This window comes from Melospiza melodia, chromosome 1 (assembly GCF_035770615.1).
Source record: "Melospiza melodia melodia isolate bMelMel2 chromosome 1, bMelMel2.pri, whole genome shotgun sequence".
In the NCBI taxonomy this organism is placed as follows: Eukaryota; Metazoa; Chordata; class Aves; order Passeriformes; family Passerellidae; genus Melospiza; species Melospiza melodia.
Window position 1 is genome coordinate 52,045,190 of NC_086194.1, and position 19,943 is coordinate 52,065,132.

Below are 19,943 nucleotides of genomic sequence, written 5' to 3' on the forward strand. Positions count from 1 at the left end.
TCTAATCATTAGACTTAAAGAGCACAGGTGATTATTTTGTTTGCTTCCTTTTTAAACCTGTTTAATCTGCAATAATACATAGTCTAGAAGCAAAACTGGATTTTACAATCGTTGGGTTATGATTGTTTTTCATAGCCAGTTTAATGTGACCTGATGTGATTTGCATCTGTTGTGGAAAGAACTTGTATTTCATATTAATGACTTCATTGGTAAATCTGACAATTGATAGACTAAATCTTGTTTAAAAATATGGTATAAGAATGGGCCTAAATCAAATCTCGATACCAATGTTTCTTCTTCAGTATTGGCATATTCAGTTGATTGCTGCCACTAATACTGTTCCAGGATTTTTTCCCCCAAATCAGATACGCCTCTTGAGAGTTCCAAATGAAAAGTTCCTCTCCAGAGGAAGAGTTTCACAAGGGCATCCACAGAGAGCACAAGAGAAATGGCTTTAAAGAGGGCAGGTTTAGATTGGATATTGGGAAGAAATTCTTTTCTGTGAAGGTGGTGAAGCACTGGAATAGGTTGTCCAAAGAAGCTGTGGATGTGCCATCCCTGAAGGTGTTAGAGGTCAGGTTAGAGGAGTGTTTGAGCAACCTGCTGTAATGGAAGGTGTCCCTGCCTGTGGCAGAGGGGTTGGCACTTGATGGTCACTAAGGTCCTTTCCACCCCAAACCATATTATGATCCTCTTGGTGGTTTTTAAGGGATACAGCAAAAGCGAAAAATAATAGGGAAAAAGCAGTATGTCCTAATTTTTTACATCAACATGCATCTGATTCATAGATTGAGATCTTAGGCATGGTTTTCTGTATATTCAATAAACTGACAATTTTAAATTGTACACTATTTTTTTTTTCTTTTTAATAATTTGTCCTGCATTTTCCTTTCTGCTGATATGTGCACTGCAAGACAAAACATTATATTTTTCCAGGAAAATAAGAATCTTTATACTTACAGAGCTGAAGCTTGCTTTTCACTTAGCTGTATGTACCAATCCAAGTGAGCAATTATTACAGTGAATGTGTTCTTTTCAGAGGAACTTCTAACAGTTGGGCCTTTAAACTACAAAAAGTACAAACAAAATTTCAGATCAAATCTCCTGTTTGACCTCCAGACAAACCAGGCACTACATTTCATGCAAATGTTAGGTAAGAAATTCAGACAATCCATCATACAGGACAGTCCACAGATACGTTAATCTGATTATTCTAGATAAGTATCCTGAGCAGACTGTACTCAAAATTAAGTGGAGATGCATCTTTGGTGTAAACAGATGCAGATTTTTATCTGCTCTCTTGTGTCCTTCTGTATCAAGCAGCTTCCACATCAAACATCCAGTCTGTGGTTATAGAGTGGGTTACAAGTCTGTAGTTGTGAGTGATATTTTAATGCTATTTATAAATGATGTTAACATTTCTTCACTGTAGAAACAGTGCAAAAAGAGGGAATTATTTTTCCTTAATTAAGGCCGGACTTGCTTAAAGAGTGGTCAGGAGGATAAGAAAGACAATGACAGAAATATTGATTTTTTTTCCCTTGGTAGAAATATAAATATAAAAATATAAACTTTCCTTGCCATACTGGTTCCAGAACCAAGTCAGTCTGATGTATCTGGTTTCTGGCTGAATTGCAGGTTGCAGTGCTCCTGGCTAAATTCTCTCAAAGACACTACAGTGTTTTGTCTTTCCTCCAGACTCCTCTTCTGCTTGCAGCACAAGCTTCCTTTCCAGCTGTGAGGCCACCTTGATGAGGTGTCCCCTGGGATGTCTTTATCCTGATTGACCCGAATGCCTCTGCAGCATGACCCGGGTGCTTCCTACCCTGAGAATGACACAAAGGTCCCTGGAACAATTCTCCACTGAGATCCTGTCATGGAGGGATCACTGCTTGTGTGCTTGGGTTTCACTTGTCATGTGCTGATAACTCGTAGGCTTGGAATTATCAATAAAGGACAAAAACCCTTAACAGCTGCCTGAGAAATACACAGAGTGTTTAGAATTCAAAGTACTTCCAGAGCATTGCCATGCCCTTGACAATTGGTTACTATATGTAATTATAGCATAATGTAATTATCCCAATAGTCATCTTTATCACTCTGTATTATGGAAAGTAATAAAATCTGCTGTGTCTAATTTTTCATCTAGGAAAGCCATCTCTGAAAGTGAACTACTGAGAAGAAAAGCTACTGTTGTACTACAATCAGACAGTGTTTATGCTCCCTGCCCCCTGCCTCCCTTGAGTGTTACTAATAGCTTACTTAAAAGCAGGTGCTTGGTTTAATCTTGTCAGTGCTATTTTGCATCTCTGTACAGAAGAAGGATGGCCCAAGAAAAATCAGTAACAGAGGAAGGGATGGTGTTAGTATAGGGATTAGGCACAGTTAATGGAAATGGCATAGTGCAGATTCTCACTAGCATTTTGGTTTATCAGAGATGCCTTGCAAAAAACCTTTGCCCAACATTCCAAGACCAATTTATTAACTCACTGATCCATGTCCATGTGTTTCTGAATACTTCGTTTCCCTCATCCCTTCTGCTTTATTGATTTCACTCTGCGTCCTGCACTTTAGGAGTGAAATATTTGATGTTTTTGTAATCATTTGTGGTGTAATCATTTACAGTACCTGTGAGCCCCATATGTTTAGATTTTATTCCCTGCCTCTCCCCTCTTCCTCACTTATACAGGTGAAGGCTCTGGCTTTGAGCACAAGACTGCTTGTGAAGAGGTTCACAAGGACTGGTCAGGCACTCTGCCTTCCCTATTGTTACCATTTGTTTGCCTCATTGAGTGCTCCTTAAGATTCAATTCACACATTGATGTTGTTTCAGAGTCACAGGACTAACTGAGTAAAGGACATCCTAAGGGCTCATGTGGAGTGTATGTGTCTGTATGTGCTCTTCCCTTCCCCTCTGCCTTGCACTGCCATGTACAGGTTCAGTCCTGGACTAATCAGCATCTGGCTCAGTCTGCTCCATCCAGCTGTCTCTTCTTAAGCCAAGCCAGAGGTTTAAGGCATCTGCAAAGTGTTAAAAAGCATGGTATTGTTTCAGAGCTTGTTGTGAGGATGGTGACTCTCCTGCTGTCAGGGACAGAGCAAGCTGGGAAACCAGGTTATCCCAGTTGCTTGTTGGGCCAAGAGGCACCAGCATGGGAAATTGAGAAAGGTGGCTGGAAGGACAGCTTTCAGCTGGAAGCCAGGGCAGAGAATGGATGTCATTGCAATGATGTTTTATTTATAATTATAATTACATGCCAATATCTTAAATTAGATTCCAGGTTTCATTTTGCATCAAAAACCACAGCTTTGGTTGTATTCTTTTTAAAGCTCATAAAGCATCAGCAACTGAAAGCACAGCTACAGTTGTGAGGAACTTTTAGCTGAGTTTGTGTTTTGTTCCAGTACAGGGACATGAAAATCTAAAGGAGGATGACATTTGCATTTTTCTGTGAGGCCCCCTGGGAAGGAATTGTTACTTAGTAACAAAGTTTCTTTCCTCTTTTCTCCTGGTTTGTTTTGAATGAAAATCAAATTTTGCTCTTTTGCCCTTTGTGTAAGGCCAACTCTGACTTTCAGGTTATATTTGTGTAAAAATTGTAGGAAGAAAGGATGCTTTGGAGTACAGTTGTTGACAAAGGGGCAGGCTTTTTCCACAGCCTGGCTGGGGTGCTGAGGTACTGCCATTGGATCCTGTCTGCAGCAGCCTGTGACCAAAAGGTTTAGGCAGAGAAACTGTGAGAAACAACTGCTCACTTTGAAAATTTAGAGTTTTATTAAGCCTTAACAAAAATACAGCAAAGGACTACATAAGGAAAAAGCTGCAGCGCTGGGAACTGCCCGTGTGATACCACATGGTTGGTTCATCTCCAAGATGGATGCTCAGACTTTTATACCCCTGGGGTTGCATCAGGCAGCCCTGGCCCCTCCCAGAGTCTGTCAGTCAGCTCTTCTTTGCCATTTATCAGTGGAGATTGCTTTCCTGTAACTGGATTGGAGATCAGGTGTTGCCATGCTGCACCCCCTCAGCACCAAGCTTTTCCATTCCAGCTGCCCCAGGTAAGGGACACAAGGGACACCTGTGCAGCCTTCTCTCTGCCTGTCCTGGGCACCCCAGCTGTCTGATGGCAACAATGCAGGGGGGAAAGGGAACTATGGGGAGAACAGAGGACATCAGAACTACAATAACATAAGTATACATCAATAAAAATTTTCTTAATATTCACACAATAGTCATCCCTAAATTGCGAGAGCCAATCACCTCATTATCCATCTATAACAAAACTAAATTATGAGAAACAGAAATTAGCTGCTAGTGAATAGGGAAAGAAGTTAGTAACCTATGTAATTCTTCATTGGAAAGAATTACATAAATTGCTACTTTCCTAACAATTTGTGGTTTATACTGTCTTTTTTCCTTTTCTGAGCTAGAAATCTGGGAAGGTGGTTAGTGAGTTAAAATGAGGAGAATCAAATTACTGAATATTTGGAACAGAAGAGGAAAAAGCAAGAGCTGGGTGTTGTGGCAGGAATATCCACTCAGATCATTTATTTCTGTCTTAGTCACTGGAGATTTCCAGGGCAATAAGGGGTTCAGCATTAAATGGCTACTAGGTTTGTGACCTTGAAAGGAAAGGAATTTGTATAAGAGAAGCAGACAGTATATCAGCCTTCTCAGAGATGGCCTCTACAGTGATTGGGAGCACTTGCAGGGCTCTCATTGAGAGGAATGTGATATGTAAAAATAATTATCAGAGGCAATAATTCATTATTTATTCAAAGCAAGCAAGATACATGAAAAATTTGGTAAAAGATGAATGTGGAATGATGCAAATCTTGGTAGCAAATCCAGCTGTAATGTTCAGATCTCATACTGCCTTTGGACTTTCTTGGTTATGTCCCCTGCTTTGCCAGCCCTAGAAAAGTCTGCACAGCAATACCTTCCTGTGCATGTAGCTATTGTATGCTTTTTGACTACCGAATTGTTTATTTATATGCACTGTTTCTAATCTTCCATGTCTTCAGAAAGAAGCAGCTGAATTCCTTGAAATGTAGCTCTTTGGCCCTCAAGTCTAAGCAGGTCTTTCAAAGAGCATGGATGTCTCTTGTCTCTCAGACTAGAACCTGCTCCTTGCATCAGTGTTGGCATAAGACCAGTAACAGGATGGGACCAGAATTACTGTGCCCTCCTTGCAATGATCTGTACATAAAGAAACTCTACTTTGTTAGCTAAGAAACTTGGAGAAAATGGAATATATTCCTGAAGCAAAAGGAGATCTTGCTCTTAGTCATTCCAACTCAGCAGGAGAAGGGCTCAGTTCAATGTTGCATCATGCAGAGCATAGGTGTTGGTTGAGTTCTGATTGTAGACCCTGGCAGGCAGCACAAGAATTTGATTTTCAAGATGAGTTACAAAAGATGTGGCTTGAAGTTGAACTTTGCAGTATGCAAGTGAATAAAATCCTCATCTCCATTTCTTATGTCAATTTAATTTTTTAACAGAGATACTTTTCTGAGAATACAAAACGGGAATTTTGGGAGCTGAGAGCCCTATGCAACTACATTAAACATCCTAATGTTGACTAATAACAGCAATCTGTCATACAAACATATCAAAATTGGCTGTGCTTCATTGGTGATGTTAATCAGACTGCATGGCAGCACCTTCTGTCACCAAAATTATTTACAGTAAGTGTGCACATATTATTTATGGTGACCTACTATTTCTTCTTGAATGAGGAATTCTATTTCTCCTCACACATGATAATCTTGGCTCCTTTAAAAATGAGCTCTGTTCACTCTCAGACAAATTATTAGGAACAAGTAAGTCATTAATTAAAATGTCTGGGACTATAACACTGCCTGATGTTTAATATTAGCTAAATTTTGGCTGAGCTTGCTGAGAGTAGAGGAAAATGCTCTACTGTCAGAAGAGATGTGTTATGGTCTTTTGCAAAACGTTACTGAACAGAAAGATTTTTCTTAATGCTATGGTCCTACCTAAATCTGTGATTGTTCTCTTCTACTTCCATTGTAACAATCTAGCCAAATCTTTACTTGCTTAATCATAATTTGAATGAAGTGATTACAGTGGTTTTAGTTTTTTTCCAATGAATCCATTAAAAACAATGTATTTTATGTTCCACTAGACTGCATTCAGATACCAATTTTAGTGTTAGACTGCCACATTCAAAAAAATCTGATTGAAAGCTGCTGATTTGAATTTCATTTGTATTACATGGACAAGAGTTGAAAAGAGTTAAAGGGAATAGAAATACTGACCACATACAATGTCTGGAAATATAACAGTAGTTTGTGAATCTAACATCAAGAAGGTATTAAATGACTGTCTTCTTTTACTTAGTAATAATAGATTTTAATCATAAAACTCAGCTTTTGCTTTAAATCTGCTGCAAAATAATTTCCACTGTGTATCTCCAATGTGATTTATTCAAATGAAGAAATAAGTGTTGCATACTTCCTCTGTTGTGATATTTTTATTTTTACTTGATGCAGCATGTAATTCTAGAGTGCTTAGTTTCTGAATTTCCAAAGGAAGGAAAAGCTTCTATGGTAGCTAAAAGAGGGAGGAAGAACAGATGATGATTGCTACCTTTTTAGCCTAACTTCTTTTTGTAAAATTCAAGGTAAAGAAACTAAATATTTAACCATTTTAGTATAGAGAAAACACAGATGCATATGCATAGCTATGTCTTCAAAAATTGTGGAGAAGAAGTAGATGTTTGCCTTAAGTAGTTGTTTACCCAGTTAGGAAATGGCCACTTTACATGTGTGTGCCATAGATTGCCTCTTGAGTGCTTATTCACTTATTTTCTCAGTGCATGCCAAAAGTATTAATTTATTGCACACTTGCAGGACTGAGATAGACCAAAACATGCAAGACTGAGATGGAGAGACCAGACCTTGCAGAAGCGAGGTGAAGAGAGGCCAAAATCAAGCCTAGACCCCCAGAAGCTAGGAAGCATTTAGTGCCCAAATGTCACTGGCTGCTTGCCTGGGTCACGCCAGATTGTCATGGCAGTGTAAGTGGCTGATCCTTTACTTGATGAATGTTTTGTTGTTGCCTTGATCTCGAAACAGTTTCCTGGAGAACATTTTGGATGTGGATTATAAAGCTGCAGGACTGCAATGTGTGGTAAAAGCAGGGCATTGTCTACGTAAGCCGTGTGTGGATGTCTGCAAATTAGATATAGAATGAAAGGTATTGGGTGACTTTTTGCATGTATAGGGGAAAACTATTAAGTCTCTGAATGCGCTATAATCTGTTGGCATTTTAGAACATGATCTGCAGCTTGAAAAGCAAAGCCTCTTAAAAATAATTTTTGTAGTACAATTCAGGCTCAGGATTGCCATTCCAATAAGTAGGGAAAAGCACAATGAGTTCCTGCAAAAAGGAAAGCAGCTGTAATGCTTTTTGTCAGTAGAGAAAGGCTGCTTTCTATATAGCAGGTATTGCTTATGTATTGCTTTACCTTTATATTTTGTGGGGATGCTAGGGATTTTAAAACATGAATTTGAAGGAAGATTAAGAAAGAGATAGAGTGTAACTGGGCATCACATGGACTGAGGAGATATACTTATGTAACGCCTGTGTGCAAAGAGGGATATGGCTGAATAAAAGACTTTTTAGTAAATATCAGGAAAAATATTTTTTTGTGTGGTAGTTTGGGGTTTTTTTCTGTAAAGATATAAAGCTTCTGAGGCTTTGAAAAATCTTTTAATTAAACTGAACACAACACTTGAGGAAGAACAGAGAAAAACTTTCTCTTTAGAGGTGTGGACAGGATAATTGAAGGTTAGTTTAATCTCCATAATTTATCATCTGATTAGTGTATATATATTGCCTTCTCACAGGAAATCCAAACCTGGAGAATGTTAGGAAGAGTTTTCCTTGCAACTGTCCTCATACCTTCACAAGTGTCTCACAAACCTTTAACAGAATATTTTAAAGGGCAGTCACTAATGTTCATCTTTGTTTAAAACTGCTGTGCATGGAGAGCTTTTTGAGTGCTAGAATAAGGTGTGGCAATGGGGCTCCTAGGGCTGTTCTGTGCCTGCTCAGTGCAGACATAACCTGCCTTTTACTGAACTAGATCAACCCTCCTAGCTCTGAATCAGCCAGCTGGCCTCCCTGGAGCAGTGGCAGGATTTAGAACTGTTCAGATTGTGAGACCCACCAGGAAGACAAGATGCATTCAGGCACAGCCTAGGCTGAGCCCTGTTGTGCACTAAAGCTTGCTTAGGTCCACTACAGTTTCCAGCCCCAGCACTGGCTATGGTAGAGACATAACCGTTGTCTACAAACCCCAGTGTAGTAAAGAGCCAAATACTCTGGAAGCTTCAGAATCTGGGGGACTACGTATCTTCATGTCTTGTTATGTGGATCTGCTTCCAACTTACCATTCAGGCAAAATTTAGTGAAAGTAATATGTTTGGAAGACTTGACTGTGCTAAAACAAAAATTGTAAAATGTTCACATATGGCCTTGCTGAGCTTCTGATGCATCTTCTCACAGCTTTTTGAAGCTGTAAGGTTTTTCTAGGTCTCTGATCAAAATGCACAAGCATGTCTTGATATTTTTTCCTTTTCTTTCTAACAAGAGTAGTTTAAAATAGAGTATGGGTAGAATGAAGGAAAGCAGAATAGGAGAAGCTCTCAAATCCCTAGAGATCTGATTATGTGTTAGAATAGTGCATTATGGACATTTTATATTTATTTTTAATAAAAAAGAGTTACAGTCTTGAGTACTGGTATCAGTGAGTGCTAGGTCAGGTTCCCTCAGCAATCATGTTAGCCTGGGTAGCTGATGAGAAGGTCAGAGCACAGCTGGATGCTCTGGAGCCTTATGCTTTGTCTGGGCAGTAGGCAGGGAAATGTCCTGCATCCTTGCATCTTCCAGGTCGTCTGTTAGACCAGTCTGCCCCTGTGTGTGCACCCAGCTCGTTTTCTCACTTGCATTTCTGTTTTAGCACAATGTGACACTCAGCTTTTTTGCTGCATTCAGTTCCTGCAAACCCATTCCATCTCTTTGCACAAGCAGCAGTGGCTTGCGTTTTTTGTTATGAATGTGCCTGACAGTTCCATTGCCCTTTGTCAACAGAGGATTCAGGAGGCCAAATCCTGTTCTCAGTCATGTAGGGGAAGATCATGGGATCTGATTTTTCATATAGATTTCAGTTCAGTGTAATTTGCTTTAGGCATACCCTACAGCATTAATAAACATGAGAGTGGGACCCCTGCTTTCTGGAGATGAAAATTCTGTTGTTCTGTGATTTATCCCTTTAATATGTAGGCTATCCAGGGGATTGTGATCAGTGCTCCCGGAATAGTTACTGGAGTGGGTTCTGAACAGAACCTGTTAGAACAAGAGGCTGACTATATAGTGCCTTTGTAATGCTTGTACCCTTTATTTTGTGCTAGCTTGCTTTTTCCAGAGATCACAGCTATCTGTAAGAAGAGCTAGAAGTGACACTTCAGGAATCACTGTTGCTACATAGAGCAAAGGAATATCCCACTAGGAGAGATCTAGGGTGCACCAATGCAAAATTTTGTGTTGCAAAGCTCTGTATTACTTGCAGAGTAATTGCAATTAGTTGGATATATGTTATTTATTTTATTAGATGTCATATTTGTCACCTGTTCAAAGCTTGAAGCATGCCACGTGTAATGGAAGTATTTTCAGTACAGTAAGCTTGTACTTTCTGATTTCTAATTGAACACTCCCCTGAGTACTCGTTTATATTTCATCTGGAAAAGAGAGACAAGGAGAAGGATATACAGTCCAGTTTCTAGGTGTTTTCTGTCTTTAAACCCACAACCTTTGCTTATCAAAAAGCAGGCCTTGAAGATAAAACTGGTGTCCAACATAGCAAGTAATCAAGTGCTCTCAGATCTAAGTATTGAACGTTTGTTCAGCAATTTCACTTGAGATTTGAAATCCTCCACAAATAGAAAATACACCCACTGTATGAATATGATGTGTGACCTGTTATTATTCAAGAATCGACCTCAGTTCTGTGGAAATGCAGCAAATAGCCTGCATTTCACTTGGAAATGTGTTCATATTCAGTGGAACACTTGATAGTGATGAAGTCAGAACTGCTCTGCTGGGCAGTGCTTTAATTTCCCAAGCTTTCCCTTATGTCTGTCAAAATGTCAGCATGTCAATTATTTCTGTTCATTGCTCCTAGATAATTTGATGATCTTTGAAAAGGATTGTAAAGCTGAGTGGTGGTTGTTGCTGTTGCTGCTGCTATTATAATTATTATTGTTATGTATTTTCATTGCTGTTAGCTTTGCAATATTTATGGTTGTTAAAATACTGAACAATTTAATTTTATTTAGAGTTTGTGAAACCTGTTTTCACTGGTCTACATTAAGATTGGGCATTTGCCAAACCTATGCAGTCTTTCTCATTCTTGGAGTCACAAAATTCTTTTCAATACAGAAAATGTAACTAAATTAGTAGCAGTGTGCCTTGAGTTTGGCATTTTTGACAACATTGCTACTTCTGACATGAAGCTGTTGAGGTATGGCCAGGAACTTTCCTCCAATAAGTTCCCAAAAGCAACATCCTGTTTGTGTGTTAATTTTCTACCTGCAGTTAACATGGCGTATGTATGGATAACAACAAATATTTCCTTCATTCTGCCTTACTTTTTCTGGTATTCTATAAATATGCAAGCAGGATGCAGACCTGGTGTGGCAGTGTGGGGAGATACCCAGTTTTCAGCAGTGTAAAGCTCCTGCCCCTCTCAGGCACCAGCAGACATTGGAAATGTTATATAATCTGCCTGTCATAGACAATCTGCCTAGAGAAAGCAAGAGAGATTTCCATATGTTTAAATTGGCCATTCCCTTCATTGAAAAGACTGAAAAGAAAAACTGGAGGAAGAGAGGACAGGGATGTAATTTAAAATTTGGAACACAGAAGCTGACCTGCATTGTGCTGAGGATTTGTATAGTTTGGCATTCTCCTTTTGATCTGTATTAAATGATCCTGAAACGAGGGGGTATTACAGACAATGAATAAACTCTCCTCACAGAAAGTTTCTTCTATTCCTTGTGATATACAGCTCTTACACAGAGGCTGAGACGTTTTAGAAATTGTCACACAGAACAATAAGAGGGAAAGAAAAGAGTATTATCTAGTCACATATCTAGCCAAGTTAGAGCTTAAGACACAAATTAGAGGCAGGCAGCGATTCATAAGAAAACTAACAAGCAGTGGGAAGTAATTAGTATCTTTCCTGATGGATCAGTCTTGAGACTAATTTTGCTGGTTTTATTAATATCCCAATACCAAAAAGAAAAGAGGAGCTACTGAATTGTGTTGATAACACAATTTTTGGACTTTTATCCATGATAGGAGGATATTGGTCTTTTCAATTTGCTATCTTCAGGTAATCAAAATCTTCAAATCCCTTTGTACTCATCTAGTACTCATAGACAGATATGTGTAAGAATACCCTTATGGGTTTTTTTTGCCCTTAGCACACATTTGGGGCCTGGTCTCAATAAAATCTGCCCAGTAATCAATATTTAAAATGCACCTCTACTGTCACAATCCAAATTCTTTTTTTTGACAATTACATACCTTTGAAAATAAGGACATACTGGGAAATACTAGCTAAGGAACAAATATTCTGTTGCATAAAGTCTGTCCAAATGAAAGAGAGAAGAACTAGGTGCACTAGTCATATATATTTAAATAATATTAATGATTAGAAATGCCTTCCAGGGAATTTTATGCCATCCAAGTTAACATCTCTTTGGCTATTTTCTATGCATTTTTCACAGTCACGGTGCTCTTGGGTTTCTTGGCTGCTGGCAAAGGAACATGTTAAGATAGTGTTTAGGATATATAAAATTTGTCAGCCCAGATCCCCAGATCTTTGAAAACACCTCAGTACAAGCCATGCTGTTTTCTCCTTGTTTTTCTTACCTTGAGATGTTCTTGAGAATTGGAAATTAGTCTGGAAACTGAAGTCGATTCTAATACAGTGTCTGCTTATTAACTTTATTTCCGTAGAGTGTCTGTCATCCTGTGTGGTAAAAAGCAAGAGTTGTTAACCTGAAGCCCTTATAATTAAAAAAAAAAAAAAAAAAAAAAAAACAACAACAAAAAAAAACCACACCACCACAACAACAACAGAATCACAAAAGCCAAAACACAAACCTGTTTGGTTACTGCAATTAAATTGGTATGGGATATTTGAAATGTAGATGGCCTCTCTCGCTCCCTCCCAGCTCAAATGGTTGAATTACAAGGAATACTGCATGCTCTATTTCTTCAGCTTTGTGGGACACAAATATGATTTGTGGCTAAGGCAGCTTTTCTCTTTCTTGCTTTATTTCAGAAGAGATCTTGACTCTTATTTGCATTGGTGCAATTGCCAAAGACAGTTTTAGCATCTGTTTAAGTGTATTTGCCTTATTTTTGAAAATTATACAGTTCTTTGTCTTGGTTCAAAGTGCATACAAGTCAACAAAAAAGACTGTCACCAGCACAACTGGGTAGTGGCTCTTGCTATCTACAGTCAGTGGCACATGCTTCCCCTTTGTCAGACACTGGTGCAATTCCAGCTCTCTGATTTCCCTTCCAAGAGCTACCTCATATCTTAGTACATAAATGCACACAGAGGAACAATTACTGTTTTCAAGGTATTTTCCAAGAACAGCAAGGTACTGTAATCAGACCCATCACGAGGTTAGGATCCAAAGGGCATAACCATCTTGGTAGACAAAAGCTTTTCACAGTGCTGATTACAGAGAGAGACTGACCATCAATTAAAACTCTCCTTTCTGAACCTTTGTTTTTCAGAAAAGGGCACATAAGGGAAATTTCAGAGAAGATCCAAAAATAGCAGGTGACTGTCACTGTTGTGCTGTGCTCAGTTTTAATCATCAGATTGAAAAAATAACGTTTGGGTTGCACAGGGATGTACAAAAGTAGGTCTACTGTTTAAATGCAAGAAATGGGCATGGAGAGATATGGGTTTAATATGAGACTGCAACTCCTGACAGACCTTTCTCACGCAACACTCTTACTTCTCTGCTCGGTTATTTAAAAGTTTTAAATGGTGTTAGTTCTGATAAAGGTGTTGCAGTGATGTGTATATCACTGCACTTTCTGACCTGTGAGCATTTGTTTGCTTTCATTCACCAAACTTAATACATCATAAGAATTTGCTCCACTATGGACAAATACTGGGAATTTTTCCAGCAAATGGAACATTAACTGTGCTGGGTTATTTGTGGTTTTTTTGTTGTTGTTGTTGGTTGTTTTTTTTTTTTTTTTTTTTTTTTTGTCTGCTTGTGGAGTTTGTTGGTTAATTTTTTTATTTTTTTTTTTAATTTGGGGAGCGGGGGGCAGATTGCTTCTATTTGTTTTTTTTTTTAGGTTTAGAGATTTAGAAACATTTGGGTTTCTCGTTTTTGGTATCTAATAGGTGGCAAAGAAGTTGCGGTGGCTTTCTTTGGTATCAGTCAGATACCAGCTAAACAGACTCATATTTTGTTCATTTTAAATAATTGCTATTTCATGAATAGACTTTTTTTTTTAAAAGGGGGCAGATGAACTCTATTAATGCAGATGAACTGTTTCATTCCTATTATCTCAACATAAAACGCATTATGTCACAAAAAAATCCTCCACCAGAAGCCACATGCTGCCTCGTTATAACCAAAAACAGGAAACATTTTATTTACTGTGGAAAAGATCACATCAAAATAGAAATAGGGAAAGGGAGGAGAGGTTGCAGCTGTTGCAGTCAGTTTCAAATACAGAGCACTTTTTTTGTTGCTGATATTGTTGTTTTAAATGCTTGTCAAATTTGACGAGTTCATGTCGCTTCTGGGTTGTGGAACTGTGCATATGTTTACATATATTAACTGATTTTGTCTCTGCCACCAGATAGTACTTGTTTAATAAATAAAGTGATGTTATATAAGGTTATAAGTGATAGTCAAACCTGGACATTCTTGGTTTGCTTTTCAGTAATAGGGCTTTCACTTGAATGTAAATTTCAGTTATTTGGCTTTCAGAGCATAGGTTTCAACATGATTAATGAATTATTTTAGTCAATCTGAATGGCAGTGATCCTTAATGTGCAATTGGATGAGTGAAAACACCATGAACCCTAGGACTGGAGGTGAAGCAATCATACAGTATTAGGTTTGTACTGATGCCAGGAAGTCAGCCAAATTTGAGTCCAAAAACTAGAAGAAAACTAATTTCACTTAATTAAGTATTTTGGCTATTTAAATATCAAAAATTATTTTCAACAATTGCACATACTTGGTTTGTTCTCCATTTCAAAAATTAAAACACAATTCACATAATTAAACTGAGTTAAAGAGAAGCTTTTCAACACTTCTGTTCAGCAGCATTTGAAATTCCCAAAAGAATCTAGTGAACTTAACTGCTTTGCCTTTCTTACTTGCATCATACTCCCCAAATGCAAAAGGCTTCAGTTCCCTAATTTTCTGCTGGTTGTAATTCATAGAGATAAACCAGCCATGTTGGTTTGGTCATCATGCTAACTCAATGTTACCACCTATAGGAAATCTATGCAACTTTTATGGCTAGAAGTAGCTCAAATTAGAGGTTTTGTTCTGCCTATCTCTCTACAATCCTGTATCATTAAACATTTTCAAAATGTTTGAAGTGACATTCTAGCCCCCATGCTAGACTTGGTTTCAATTCTGGTAGAGGTGTTTTGGATCAGCTGTGGAATACTAGGCCATCAACCACTGTCTGGTTGATGGGTTTCTGCCATCTCTGCAAACAGATTTTCCCCAACTATGGTTTTGGTTTGTTTTGGGTTTTTTTTTTTTTTGTTTGTTTGTTTGGTTTTTTTTGGGTTTTTTTTTTTTTTGGTTTTGGTTTTGGGTTTGGGTTTTTTTGTTGTTTATGTTTTTTGTTTTGTTTTTTGTTTTTGTTTGTTTGTTTTTTTCTTTTTGATACTGACTGAATGCTGTAGCCTCAAAACCCACCCTCCTATTACAGATGAGGTGGTAGAACATAGTGTCTGTCACCTGTTGAACTTGTAGGGTGATGCATCCACATGTTTTATCTCATTTGCTAGGCCTGGTCCAAGACCTTCAGTCAGATCCTGCAGTCCATTTCTGTTCCTCTTTCTGTACATAGAGCAGTACTTTGCTTCAATCCATGTATGCTTTTCCCTAGGGTTGTATTGTATTTGTGGGGTCCCCAGATGGAGGAAGGAATGATGAATCTGACTCCATGTTCTCAGAAGGCTAATTTATTATTTTATGATACTATATTATATTAAAGAATACTAAACTCAACTATACTAAAGAATACAGAAAGGATACTTACAGAAGGCTAAAAGATAATAATAAAAAGTCGTGACTCTCTCCAGAGCTCTGACACAGCTTGACCCTGATTCGCCAAAGAGTGAAAACAATTCACAGCAGAAACCAATGAAACAACCACCTGTTCATAAACAATCTCCAAACCCATTCCAAATGAGCAAAACACAGGAGAAGCAAATCAGATAATAATTGTTTTCCTTTTTCTCTGAGGTGTCTCAGCTTCCCAGGAGAAAAATCCTGGGCGAAGGGATTTTTCCAGAAAATGTGAATGCCACAGAGTTGTTTTTCAGTATCAATTGCATTGAGTCCAATACAGGATGTAAATGCTTGTCTGCTGCACATTTGTGTATGAAAATGTTGGAGAGGCCAAAACTTTCAGGTGGCTGCAGCTAGTGTATGAGGAATGTGAAGGTTGGAGTTATTCTCTGTGTGGGATAAAGAGGAAGAGGATAGCAGAGGGGCAAAATTAAATTCCCTGTAACCAGAAGTTTACCTTAAAAGGAAGAGATATCTGGGAACCCTCTGCCTCCTTGCTTTTAAATGACCTCTTCAGGCTCCCCAAGGTGGAAATACTTCATGCCAATACAGTACAAGCGAGGGGAACAAATTTTAGGGAAGTCTAGAACATATGATGTGAGAAAAAGCAGATGTGAACTGTCTTATTCAAACCTCCAGAAGAAAAGGTGAGCAGCAGATCGTATCGCTGTTGTAAACATCATAATGGAAGGGCAGAAAGAAAACAGAAGAATATTCTTCCTTAAGTTAGGAGGTAGGAGAAGAAGCAACAACCACAATTTGCAATACAATAGATCTCTGTGTGCCACTGGGAAATAAAATTACACAAGAGTTGTCAAGTATGGGAAGAGGTAGCCTAGGGAAGTGGCATCTCCATTTCCAGCTAAACCTGGACTGGAAAGGACCATGACAAACCTGAGCAAATATAAGGTACTCTTAGCAGGAGATCAGACCAGGTGACTTTGAAAAGTCCCTTCCAAATGAAGTAGTTCTGAGAATCTATAGCCTCACCCAATTGGTCAGTGAAATATTAGGATAAAGTGGGTACATTACTCTTTGTGTTGGTGAAGTTTAGGGGAAAGAGAATGTTTGGAGATAACATTTAATTTATATAGGTTTCTTAAAATTTATTTGTCAGTGCTGTGGTTTTGAGAGAATCTACAACCTGTCTCGTTTCTCCTTGTTTTGCTTGAGGATATGTGGCATTAGCACTATACATAAGAACATCTGTTTGAGTTTGATAGCTCAAAGTTGAGCCTCTGTGCTCAAGTATTGTTAAAAGACTGAACTGAATGTCACTGGTGCACCCACTGAGCACAGCCAGATACAGGCTTCAAAAGATAGTGTTAAATGGTTTGCAATAGGAAGACCTGGGAGATAGAGTACCCATTAGGATATTTTATGTATTCTGTTCTAATTATGTTCCCATACTCAGAAAGGTTACAGAAAGAGAAAAAACATTACATTCTCTTAAAAGATTAAGTAGAACATGGGAGAATGGGCAACTACACACTGCTTTCTACAAACACACAACGTCCTGTGATGTGTAACATTTCTGAAAATGGAGAAATGCTGAGATGTTCAGATTGACATTTCAGTGCCTCTCTGAATTCAGTGACTGTCTGAAATATAAGGTTCAACAATCCTATTAAGTGTCTGTGACACACTCCTCCTTCTTTAGCAAAGTGCCTCCCATAGCTGATATACTAAGACAGAACAGTGAAAGCCTCATACTGTCTCATCCTATCATTCACCAAAGCTGTATCATCATCAGATGAAATCTATTGTTTTCTTTCCTGCTGTGTGCTATTGATTTTTCTAACCTTTCCTAATGTTAAATTTGTTTGGCTTTTAAACTTTCTTACCAAAGGTTAATGTCATTAAGTTGAGCGAGTATCTATAAAACTACATATGTTATTGCATATCTTGCACTACTATACTGTCCTTTCATTAAACTCTGACTGCATTGCATAGCTCTGTCTTGAAGATTTTTGTCATTCCAGAATAATGCAGTGAAGGTTGAAAGGAACTGCATTACAATTGTCATCCAGTTCTGTAGCATAAAATATTGGACTTGATATGTCAGGAGCAGCAGATTTATCTGAGGCTCTTATACCATCAGCCAACATGAACTGCACAGACATTAATTTCAGCAAGACTGTAAAGAGGATGGAGGATCCAGTTCTGCTGCTTGTCCCCTCCCCCTGTTCAATCTGACCATGCCAGTCTCTTTGACATTGTGGCAAAAGGAGCAGTACTAAAATCTCTGCCAAGTCTACAACTGGCTATCTGTTTGATGTGGAAAGAGAATGAGAAATCCCAGTTTAATTTGAAGAAAGTGATGGCTTTAATGGTAGCACTCTATCAACATTATTTGATATGATGATCTACAGTAGTACTTGTGTAAAGCATTAAAGGTGTGGGCAGTGAGTAAAGAGCTCCAGGCACTTCCAAGCACCAGCTCTTATTGTACTCACAGGTACTGTCTTTAATGTATAGTGCATCTGACATCCCACTCACATATTTACACTGCATTCCAGTGCTTGTTTGAGGCCTTTTATTGTGAATTTGCACAGAAGACAGTAGCAGGGCTGAACATACATTGTCTGTGCATATGCAGCACAGTTTTCTCCCAGAGCAGAATGACCTTCAGTGCCCTCCAATCACCATGCTGATGTTATCTTGCCTTGGTAGTACCTTGCAGTTCCTCTGGAATAATTTTTTGTGAAAGAACATCCTGAGATGCTAGCCAAGAATTAAACTTAAGAGAAATGTTTCTAGTAGTAGCATAAAATAATAAATCATAGTTTAAGGTGTTGCAGGTCATCATTAAAAAAAAAAAAAAAAAAAAAACACAAAAATGAAACACCAAAAAAACAAACAAGCAAACAAAAAAAAAACCTCAGACACCTTGATATTCCCTATGTGGAAAGTAGAATTGCAGCCTACCTTCTGCTGACAAACCTGCCCCTTCAAGATCAGACTTGTTAATTTGTTAATCACTGCAGGAAGGAGTATTTTGCTGAGGGAGAGTGGGGATTAAATTTTTCATTCATAAATTGGTATCTGTAAACCACTTACTTCTGCCAATGCTGTGAAGCCAAGGAATGGCCCTGGCAAAAGATAAAAGGCTTGACTTCTCCACTGCTAATTTAAGAGCTGGCAGCTGAGGTTGTGTCTTCTCTCATACTCAGCAGTAGCTGTCCCTGCCACTGATTTAGTCTTCATCTGTCATGTTCTCAAGCAGCTCAGAGGCTGTCTGAGAAATACTGAGGTTCTGTCTGTTAATGGTTTCTCACAGCTTGGTCTCTCTTCCCACTATCAGAGCTGATGTCAAGACTGTCTGAGAGCACCCCGTTCTTAGTGAATGGGACACCTTTTCATTTAGAGTGGCTTTGATAAACAAGTTCCCTTCAGTGGTTTTCAGATCTGACTGAGCTTTCCTGAGTGGGACTGAACAACCCTCTACCTTTGCTGGGCTCCCTGGGTGTCTCTGGCTGGTGTTGCCAAACTCACCTGTTCATTACAGGCTCCAGATGGCCTGTGTCACATCTCCACCTGCCAATGTTACATTTTTGGTCTTTTCCAGAGAAAAGTGGAGATATGGCAGCTCTTCAAATAGTTTTGTGCTTAGCATTGAGTGCAGAATCCACATACCTTTTCCCTCTCCACTTTGCAGGGGAAGCAGCATCACTTCTGCAATGGAGGTCTCTGATTACATGTGCTATTGGGGCTACATGATGCTTTATCTTGGCAAGCCTATTATTACTACTTGAAAAAATATTTACAGCAATATCAGGTCTCAGAAAGGCTGCTACTTTTGACCCATTTTTTTTCAGAAGTTTTTGAGAAGTGTAATAGAAAACCTGTTATTATCTTCTCACTTTTCTCTTCTACTATATCCAATTTCCCTACTGCCTGATGACTTTATTTGGTTTTATATGCATTCTGGCTGTGTGGGAAAGCATTTCAGTGGTAGTGTGTGTCTTCCTATTGGAGGCTTGTTACTTTGTTGCATGCAATTCACTAAATTCAGTGCCTTCACTAATCTTGGAAATTTTTTCTCCTGTACCTTTATTTTTATCACCAAGGTAAAGGCAACTTGAACATTTTTATGTTGGCTTTGTTGTTTGAGGTTTTTTCTGATGTAACAGAGTAATGTACTTTATACACAAAGGCACACACACAAAGATTCTCTATTCTGAATGCTTTTCTCTTATCAGTTGTTATTGTGTATAGCAGAAACATAAAATCTGTCAAGTAAGACAAAGCTAGGAGGCTTTTAAGGGAACCTTGAAGTAGCAGGAGAGGGAACTTCTAAATCCAATGTGTGTGATTCTAATTTTAATTCACTGTGCTGTATTAGATATTTTTTATTCTTTAAACCTCTTTTATTCTTTAAACCTCTTTGAATAGTGACTTTATGAGGTAGATACACTTCACTTTTCCTGACTCAGCTCTTTATCAGAGGCTTAGAAATTGCCTTAGCTTTCAGTTAAGAAATCTGAACTCCTGCTCTTCTCTAACATGTTCTCAGCCATAATACCCCAGTGCAAGGAAATTGATGT

General features: G+C 38.5%; 1 protein-coding gene across 2 annotated transcripts in view; it reads left to right on the plus strand.

The window, feature by feature from the left end:
* Nucleotides 1-19,943, plus strand: part of TPK1 (thiamin pyrophosphokinase 1) — a 302,807-nt gene that overhangs the window by 160,093 nt on the left and 122,771 nt on the right. The window lies entirely within an intron of this gene.